The sequence below is a fragment of the Oryzias melastigma genome, linkage group LG14, assembly GCF_002922805.2.
Source record: "Oryzias melastigma strain HK-1 linkage group LG14, ASM292280v2, whole genome shotgun sequence".
In the NCBI taxonomy this organism is placed as follows: Eukaryota; Metazoa; Chordata; class Actinopteri; order Beloniformes; family Adrianichthyidae; genus Oryzias; species Oryzias melastigma.
The window spans coordinates 25,420,034-25,429,728 of NC_050525.1; the positions used below are offsets into that span (position 1 = coordinate 25,420,034).

The 9,695-nt window shown below is 34.6% G+C and overlaps 1 long non-coding RNA gene across 1 annotated transcript; it reads left to right on the top strand.

Moving 5' to 3' along the window:
- Positions 1 to 4,457: 4,457 nt before the first annotated feature.
- Positions 4,458 to 9,088, top strand: LOC112140455. Its single transcript, XR_002918170.2, has 3 exons — positions 4,458 to 4,569; positions 6,531 to 6,561; positions 7,935 to 9,088. It is a non-coding gene; the product is annotated as an uncharacterized LOC112140455 (long non-coding RNA).
- The last annotated feature ends 607 nt before the right edge of the window (positions 9,089 to 9,695 follow it).

Consider the following 9,695-nt stretch of genomic DNA (forward strand, 5'->3'; position numbering starts at 1 on the left):
TCCAACAGGATTGTTCACAACTTACGCATACCAAAAAGGATATAAAAGTTGTTGATGACACCAAATAGTGAGGCTTACTGGAAGTAGGCCGAACCCGAATTCCTCCCTACCCCTACATTTAGCCCTCCAAGCGGACAGATATGAAAAAAAAGTGTCTGTAATTTGGACAGTACTACCACTTGATGACATCATCAATAGTCACCATCATCTACGTTTGCTCAGAGCTGCCAGTGCTCAAAAAATGCATACCACTGGTTTTATAACATTAAAAAGTCAAGCAAAGCCAAAAAGTCATTACTTATATTTAAAAGTAAACTTCCAAGTAAAGTCCAGTAAAGTCCAATGTGGATCACCCCACTGGCAGAGGAATTATTAATTTATGTACATTGCTTGTTTCTTTCTGTCTTTTATATTTTTGATTGTCTTTTATATTTTTAAATTTTTGTTCTTATTGTTTTTATGTACAGCACTTTGGGCTGCCTCAGGGAATGAAAAGCGCTTTATAAATAAAGGTTGATTTCATTTTATTTTATTTGATATCCAGTCTCAAGTCACTAGGGCTCCACTTTAAAAAAAAATGTGGACACTACATGTGTATGTGCATATAAATATTAGCAAATATTAGGGGTGTGGAGAAAAGCTGATTTGGTGATATATACACACACACACAGATATATATATATATATATATATATATATATATATATATATATATATATATTAATTTTGAATTAACTACTACTCCTCCGCAGAAAATATTTCCTAGAAAACAACCTAAAAAAAGCATAATACTGATTAAAAGACCACTGGGAACACTTTTAAAATAAATTATAAAATGATCACAGATGCTCTTTCATCTTCTTCACCTTTCGGCTTATCCCATTTGGGGTGGCCACAGTGAAACCAGCAGCCACTGTTTCGCATCAATCATGCTAAATCAACTTTTTAAAACTTTTAAGTGGATTATGTTACACCCGCAAAGTGGTATTTAGTTCCATTCACACATCCTCCAAAACCCTCCTTTTTGAGCACCAGCCTTTCCCAGTCTACAAAAACAAGCGGGTCCTCACATTGTGACATCACAAAGTGGGGAACAGCCCCTTCCAGGGAGAGTCTGCGCTGCTAGGACCACCCCCAAGCTAACACACATACTTTATCCATGGAGATAGCAGGATTGACAAAATGTTTTCATTTTTGCATAAACTCCAAGAAGAAATAGTGCAGATGTTTCCTTTTGGGTCGAAATGCAGAGATGCTGCCGAGGCTGGCTCTAGGCTGACGTCATGAAATTGATCGCACCCACAAGATGTTTCAGAGATCGAGGCGTCTTACTTCTGGGTCGGAAAAAGGTTGTGAAAATAACACATATTTAATTAAAAACGTGTTCTTTAGTGTACAAAAGGTATTATATGATCACATATGGATATCGTTTAATTAAGAATAGCATGGTATGTGCCTTTTAAGTAAAGCAAAATAAAACAAAAAAACAATCCAACTCAAGTTTGCTAGAGGAGTTTTATCAAACAGTAGAAAACAGGATGAGTCACGGTCAAGGCTGCTCAGAGGATTGTGGGAGCTGTACTCCTCTGTCTGATCTCCTACAGAGAAGGGTCAGGTCAAAAGTCTGGGCCAAATTGACCCAGCAGACTCTCTGAGCCATCAACAGGGAAATACCAGACTTTACAAACTTGGACCTTGGCATGATTTGAAACTGATTTTTTTTTCTCCCCAAAACCAAAGTCTGTTTTCTGCCCTACCCCTCGTTTTTTCTGTTTTGTTAACATGCTGCATAACAGAACACAGTTAGATTTATTTTTAGAGACAGAAAACTTTGACAATTTCCTTTTTATTCTGACATTACATTTATACTCTTTAATAAATGTTCCAGTGTTTTTGTGTTTGTCTGTCTTCTTGATGCACTCTTGTTATTACAGTTCCAGAAAAAATTGTTTTTTTTTTATTTTATAATACAAAAGACGTTCCAGTTTTTTTGTCTGTCTTCTTGCAGCTTTCTTGTTTATGTGGTTCCAAAAAAAAAAAAAAAAACGATTTTGTCATATAAAAGCTGCTCCTAGTATTTTATCATTGTCTCCTTTCTGTTCTCCCCCTTCTACAGTGGCTTACTTATCTCTTATGTTTGTGTTTGTTCACCTGCTTCCTCTTCTCTGAGGGATGCCGTTTCTAACCCGATTTTTGTTGTTGTTTATTACCCATAAGCCCCACACTGTCCCATGAGTTCTGTTTCTGCACTGATTTATTTGTTTACATTTTTTTCGGACTACTCCATACTTTTTTCGACTCTCAAGGCTGTAGTTCTTCTAACCACGCCGACTTGCGCTGGATTACGATGTGACCAGACTCCAGGCCACTGATAGTCCAGAGGATAACATCCTCATAGTTCATCCTCTGAAGAACTGCAGCTCTGGATATTTTTCATCCTGAACAGAAATGGAGCAGAGCATGCCTGGAGTCCTCCGTGGCTTCCTTTTTCCCTCTAAAATAAAACCAGACACCAGCAGCAGGGACTGTGAACGTTTGGGTTCAATTCATCCCTTTTGTGAAAGCTGGAAAAATGGCACCCAGCACCACTGCCTTGATTTTCTTCTTTGTTATAGAGATTGTTTTGAGACAATTCAAGAAAAAGGAGAACGAGTTGCTGAACAAACACAATTTGTTTTGCACCGTCTGACTTCAACAAGGTTGCTCACATTGAAGCTGATATTTCCAGTAATTGAAATGTAACTAAAGTAGCTGAAACATTGGAGAAATGTCATCAGTTTCACTACAACATTAGTCTAACTATCAATGTTCCTGTGTTTTTCAGTTTTTGTCTGAGTCAAGCTACAGACACACTGCGCATGTGACGCACATTTAAAAACATGCTAAACAAGCATTCTTGAACGTGCATTTAGCCTATAATGTTTACACTGGACAAGCAGGGAGGGGCTTCTTCTACACTTTACTAGTCATGTCTGGTTCCTACGGTTGGAAGAGACTTGGTGTGAAATGTTGAAAATCTTGAGAAAATTGCTCCAGGCTTTTTTGTTCACAGCTCTATTCTGATATTTGAAAGACTTGGTGTTAAATATTTCCAATGGGAACAAATCACAATTATTAATTTCCCCTCCTAGATCAATTTTCAAACAGAAAATTGTTGGTCCGTGCCCTACCAATACTTTATTACACCAATTTTTTTATATATCGGAATAAAGCCCGGAAAGAAAAAGCCTGAAACAAGATTTGCACTGGTTTGACATGCTGCACCAAGCTAATTCTAGTTTTAAGTTGCAGATTTGTGCTAGTAAACAGCAGAAAAACAAGAAAAAGCCCCTCCCTGCTTGTGCAGTGTGAACATCATATGATGAAATCCCCTTGAAGACTGCACGCTTAAGCACTTTCTCTCTACTGTTGCCTTTTCCTTGCAAAGTATCAGGATTATATTGAAAACCTTCCACACTATTGGACAGATCCATGTACTATTAACATACAATTAAAATCAAATGGATATACTTAGCTGAATTAAATTACAAGTTTCAAATTATTTTTAAAAATGGCGCACTTTAAGGCAACTTTGGATTTACTGGTTTTATAAATAAACTAAAACGGACGATTCCTCCTTACGGTCTCCTAAACAAACCATAATCGATTATTTTCCTCACTCCACTTATTACTGTGAGTTTTATAGTCATAAATACATAACAAGGACAACATTTTAGCCTAAATTTCCTCCAATTAAAATGATAGCTGCTCCTCGTGTTTCAGTCTCCATCCTCTACATTCTCCTCTGCTGCTATGACTGATAGCTGTGAGGAACAGAAGTGACCACAGTCGATATTTTCCTGGAAGAGCCGCGTCCCGCCCTTACTATTGAATCTCACGGACAGAAAGGCTCGACTGTGCTGTAAGTCAAAGTTAAATCAGATTGAACGCAGTGGATAAATGTGACAACAAGGAAGAGAATCTGGGGGATAAAAAGGTTTCATGACGGCTGTAGTTTTTTAATGTTTTTAAATGTGTTTTTTTTTTATGTAGAACTGAGTCTAGTAGATCACGTAATGATGATGTGAGGACTGCTCCCCTCATTGTGCTGAGGGCTTTATGGATCTCCAACGTTTCTTTCTCCAAGGTTAGGAGCAAAAAGAGAGACCAGTGTGACCCCTTGTGTACGACGGATGCCAGGCAGGAGGAGGTTGAAGAAAAGAAGCAGAAGTCAATATTTCTGAAGGAAGTGAATCCTTTGAATGTGAAAATGAATGGATGTTGAAAAAAAAATAAATAAAAACATCTGAACTTTCATCCAGAACTTTTATCAAATAAATGATTTGCCTTGTTTATTATAGGACTATTTGTTGTTATAGGACACTTTTGCAGCATTCATATTATTTTATCTATCATGGATGATCCTGAGAATCCTCTCAATCATGTACTAAACTGACAGCGGAGCGCCTCTTCCAAGAGGCTAAGGCAGCGTCTTCCTGTGCTGGACACTGTTGTTGATTTTTTTAAATTTATTTGTCACAAATACACACCGTTTGTGTTTCTGGTCACACTGAAGCCTTTACATTTGGGGTGAGTATTGGCAAGAGTCTCACGAAACGATACGTATTGCGATACACATGTCATGATGCAAAATGTATCCCGATATATCACGTGTCAAAGTCAAGGCCTGGGGGCCGGATCTGGCCCTCCAGGTAATTATATCCGGCCCTCCAGATCATCCTTTTTTATTGTTATTAATATCCCAATGTTATCTTGTGCTTATTTCTAACTTGTATTATTTTGATAAAATGTATTTTCATGGAGAGTAAAATATTGAAAGTTATTTAAGGTTTAAATTGATTTATTCTGGAATAATAGTCCTGCCTTTTTATTTTGTATCATTATGTTAAAAAGTTGGGGTTTTAAAAATTATCATGCTAGTTTTTTGGATTATTATGGCAGCATTTAGTAATTTTTTGCCTATTTTGGAGTTTAGCTAATATCTCAGCTACATGCTAGCTGTTTTGGCTAATTTAGTCTTTTTAAAATGTTTTTTTAGGATGTTTTGGAGTTAGGCTAATACTTACACGCTAACTATTTTGGCTAATTTATGTGTCTTTCTTTTTTAGTTTTTCAGGCTATTTTGAAGTTTAGCTATTTTTTCAACTACATGCTAGTTTTTTGGCTAACCCAGTTTTTAGGCTAATTTGGCAATTATCTAATATTTTAGCAGGTTATCGGCTTTAGCATTTTCATCTATTAGCTTCAATGATTTCAGCTATCAGCTTCGGTGTTTTTAGCCATCAATTTAAGCATCCACAGCTATTAGCATTAGCATCTTCTGGCGGCCAAATTCAGCTTACAGCATTCCCACTAGCATTTCGCAAGTAATTCTATATATCTAGTTCATATTTTGTTAAGAAGTTTTGGTTTTAAAGTTTTAAAAATTTAGTTTTAGAGTGTTGATACTGTTTGGCCTGCGACCTAAGGTGTGTTTTGGATTTTGGCCCCCTGTGCATTTGAGTTTGACACCCCTGCGAAGTTGCTTTTACCTAAGCAAATGTATTGTCCTTTTCTTTTGGTAATTTAAAAAACATTTAAGTGGAAAACTGAAGTAAAACTGAACCACAGGTTTGCCCTTAAATATTAATTCAATATTGCCCAGGCACTATTTAAAATCGATACAACTATTGCCAAACAAAGTACCGCGATATTTCACTGAATCGATATTTTCTTACACCCCTACTTAAGAGCGTACATGCTATTCCTAGGCACATTTTTTCATGATTTTATGTTTTATACATCAATGCCTCTTTAACAGGTCTCCTTAAAAAATATATATTTTTCTTATCTCAAGCCAATTTCTTGTAAAATAAAGGCTAAAAAAATCCAACTTATTTCTGGTGGAAACAGAACAGTCACAATACCAGGTAACCTGAAAAACTGCTTTATTTCCATTACGAATATAATACATTTAGACGAAACGACTGCAAGTGAGTTGATGCTATTTTAAGATCACTTATATTTAATAGATCTGCAACAATCACATTTACCAGTTTAATGGATTATTGTTGTCTTATCTAACTTAGTAAGTTTAATAGGTAGAATAGAAATATAATTTCTGCAAAATGTCTCATAGATGTCAGTCAGTCTCTTTTGGATAGTCTTTAATTCAAAACTTTTTTTGTTCCATACTTATCTACTCAGACTGTTTCATGGTACATGTATTTCTGAACAACAGAAATATTCTATCTTGTTATATGGTTTTATTTATTTTAAGTGGATGATATGTATTTAAGAAAACTGAATTGTTGAGTAGAAAAGCTACGAAATAAAAGTTTTAAATCTTTGCATCACGTTGATTTGAATCCATAACTAATGTACTTACATCCTCTGGAAGACTATTGATACATTCATTTATTACTAAGCTTCTAATATATTTTTGTCTCTTCGTCCTTGTAGATTTTTAACATTCGTCTCATCTTTAATTTAGAAGCTTGGATTGAACTTTTACCAAGTTGCACAAAATAATTTTTGATGTTGTTTTGCAGGATCTCCTGCAGGTGGCAGTGCAGGATAAAGGTTTGTGATTTTTTTTTTTTTAATTCATACAAAATATCAGTATAATATTTAGAACAACACTTGATACATTCCAGAAACAGAAAAAAAACAATGCAAATAAAAATATAAAACAGAGATACTCAATAAAAGAAAAAAAGAAAATAATAAATTGAAGAAGTTTTAATAGTCTAACTGTCTTTGTTCATTTCCTATTACACATTTTTATTTTTTCTATAGAGGCTAGATATAATTTAAGATCTGTTTCTTTAAAATTATTTAAAAAGGGTTTTTTTTCTGACCATTTTTATAAAAGTTTGTAATTCTGCACATCCGTTTCTATGCTTTCTTATCTGTTTAACCCCATAAGAAACTCACAATGATGCCAGTGTAACAGAAGAACATCAGAAATGTGTTCTGAGAGCCACTTAAACTGTGGTATCCTGTATCCCATATTATTGTCTTTCAGGAGTGGGTTTTGGTGCGTAAAGATTCAATATTTATGATTATGCACATTTTTTTATTGTTATAAAGAACCAAAATCCAGTTGTAGGATTGCAATACAAAATGAAACAGTTTTTTTAGTGGTACTTTAATTTAGTAGCTCAGTGGCCTTGTGGTAGAGTGTCCGCCCTGAGTTCAAATCCTCAGCGCAGTCATACCAGACTAAAAATGAGACCCCCTGCTTGACACTCAGCATTAGGGGTTTGTTTTGGGGGTTAAACCACCGAATGGTTTCATCTTTAACTACATTTTAAACAGTTTATTCTTCTATTTTTTCAGAATTCCTTCTGTTTATGTCATGAGTGCTTTTGAAAGCACAATTCCCAAAACCTAATCTATACTACAAATATATTGTTTTCTCTGTTCTGCATGGATGTAATATTGAGGATTAGATTATTTGATGGTTGTTCCATCACCAACTTGAATTATTAAATTATGGTTAAATAAGCAAATTCTGCATTGGCTGCATTAACTTTAAAAAATTTCTGAATCTGCGCATTGATTTCTCTGTTGTGCAACCTCACCTGCAGAGGTTTTGTTTGTAGTACAGCAGGTGTAACTCTAGATGGAGCTGCAGGATAAGTTTGAAAAGGCTTTGCACATCATGATTACATGAAGAAAAGATGTCAATAGCGCAAGGATTCTCATAGTTTGGGTGAAAACTGACTTCAACTACAGTAAATTTGTTTTGTGTAAGACCCTGAATCATTAAAAGTATGTTAGTACTTGTATGTATTTTACTAAAACACCAAGATATATGTAAAAAAAAAAAAACAAAATCCTCCATCTTGGCTTGGTTCATGCTTTACACAGTGATCTCAGTGGTGGATATCTGCTTTATAAAATATGAAGAGGCAGACTCTAAATAATAAACACATTAATCCAACTTTCAGATGCTTGACTACGAGATCAAAAGAGCTAAAGATATCCAGCGTTGTCATCACAACAGTGACTCGTGGCATCACGCTGGCAAGTGTCCCTCCTGATGAGAAGTGGCAGCAGTTTAGAAAGTCACTGCATGTTAGCAGCAGCTTCGGATGAGAGTGACAGAAGGAGATCTCACAAAAGCCTGTTTCTGTGGGAAACAACTTTCTACAGAAACGGTTGTTTGCTTTAGCACTTCTTTTTGTGTGTGTTTTTTAAAATCACTCATGGATCTGTTGTAGCATGATGAAGCAGAAGGATCTCAGCTGTTTGGATGGAGAAAACTTTTGCTCCACACACTTAAGATGAATCGTGTGAAGACTTACACATCAATTGTAGGATTTTTATCAATTTATTTGATGATTACAAAACTTAGTGCAACCTTGTTGCTAATTTTTGCAAGTAAAAAGGTTCAAAATCTGTACCAAATTGAGCTTTCTCTCAGGAGAAACAACTCCTGAGAGTAACTGACTTTTCTCAGAAGAAAATGTATTGATATAAATAAGTAAACATATTCATCTAATTCAGATTTAACAGGGTTGAATGAGGTTGAGTGAGATATTAAATTATTACTGACTTTGTTTCCAAAATATGACCAACAGAAGAGAGGACATACCTTTGCTCTTCTCATTCTTTTGAAAAACTGAGTGATGATGTCAAATCCAGCAGATCATGTGATCCTCTCCTCTATTATTCTTCTACCATTGTTAAAATATTACAGTAACTGGGTTGCATGCCTATTGCGGGACACGTTTTATGGTTAATAAAAATTTGAAATATTTAGTTTGTTAGCGTTTGTCTTGTTTTAGGGTTGGCATCAACCTGTTTTAGCTTTTAATTGTATATAATAGTGATATAAAAATTCATTTTGACTTTGTCAGGAATCTTGATTTAAACAAAATTCTATAAAAACAAAAAAAAGAACTAAAATAATCTGGTTGAAATTGTATCCTTTCTGGTGTTTAGAGTTTGTTTTGACTCGGTTACATAAAAAAAAATTTATAAAGCAAGAATAGAGCCAAAATTAAAAATCATTAGTGGATTTTTGAGCCAACATATTGAAATACATTTCCTCTCCCGATCATGTAAGCTTCAAAAGATGCTCATCTGTCTAGTTTAGTTCCAAAAAAAATTAAACAAACTCTAGTTTGTCCACAGTTAGGAGAGACACCCAAAATATTAATAATTATAAAGTAATAACACCAAGAAAATGCATTTTATAAATTAAATGTAACTGTTAAGATTTATTTTTGACATTTAGGGGGTAGGATGTGGAGAAAATAGCATTTTGGGGACCCAATTTCAAACTATTTCCAAGGATTATTTTCTCTTAATTGTGCTGATTTGGTCAAAGACACGGGTTGGAAACCTTTAACAGGAAAAGAGCCATCTGGGCTTGTTTTCTACTGATTAAAACCCAGAAGGAGCCGCATAGTTTTACTTTAGCCTTTAAGAAATTTGGATTTCCATTTATTACCTATTTTTTTTTTTACATAATAAACATGAATTACGTCTATTTTTGGCACAAACAAAAGCAAAAATACAAAAAGAACCTAGCATCTCTCAAATTTATTTTTTTAATTTAATTTATTTTTTTATTTCTAAATAATGTACATGTTTTGTAAAATAAACAAATTTCAGTCTTTTTAAAGTTAAAATCCTGTTTAGTATATTTGTAATTGATCACCAGTTTTCTGAACGCTTTCTGATTCCTTCTTTTTGCAAAGCAA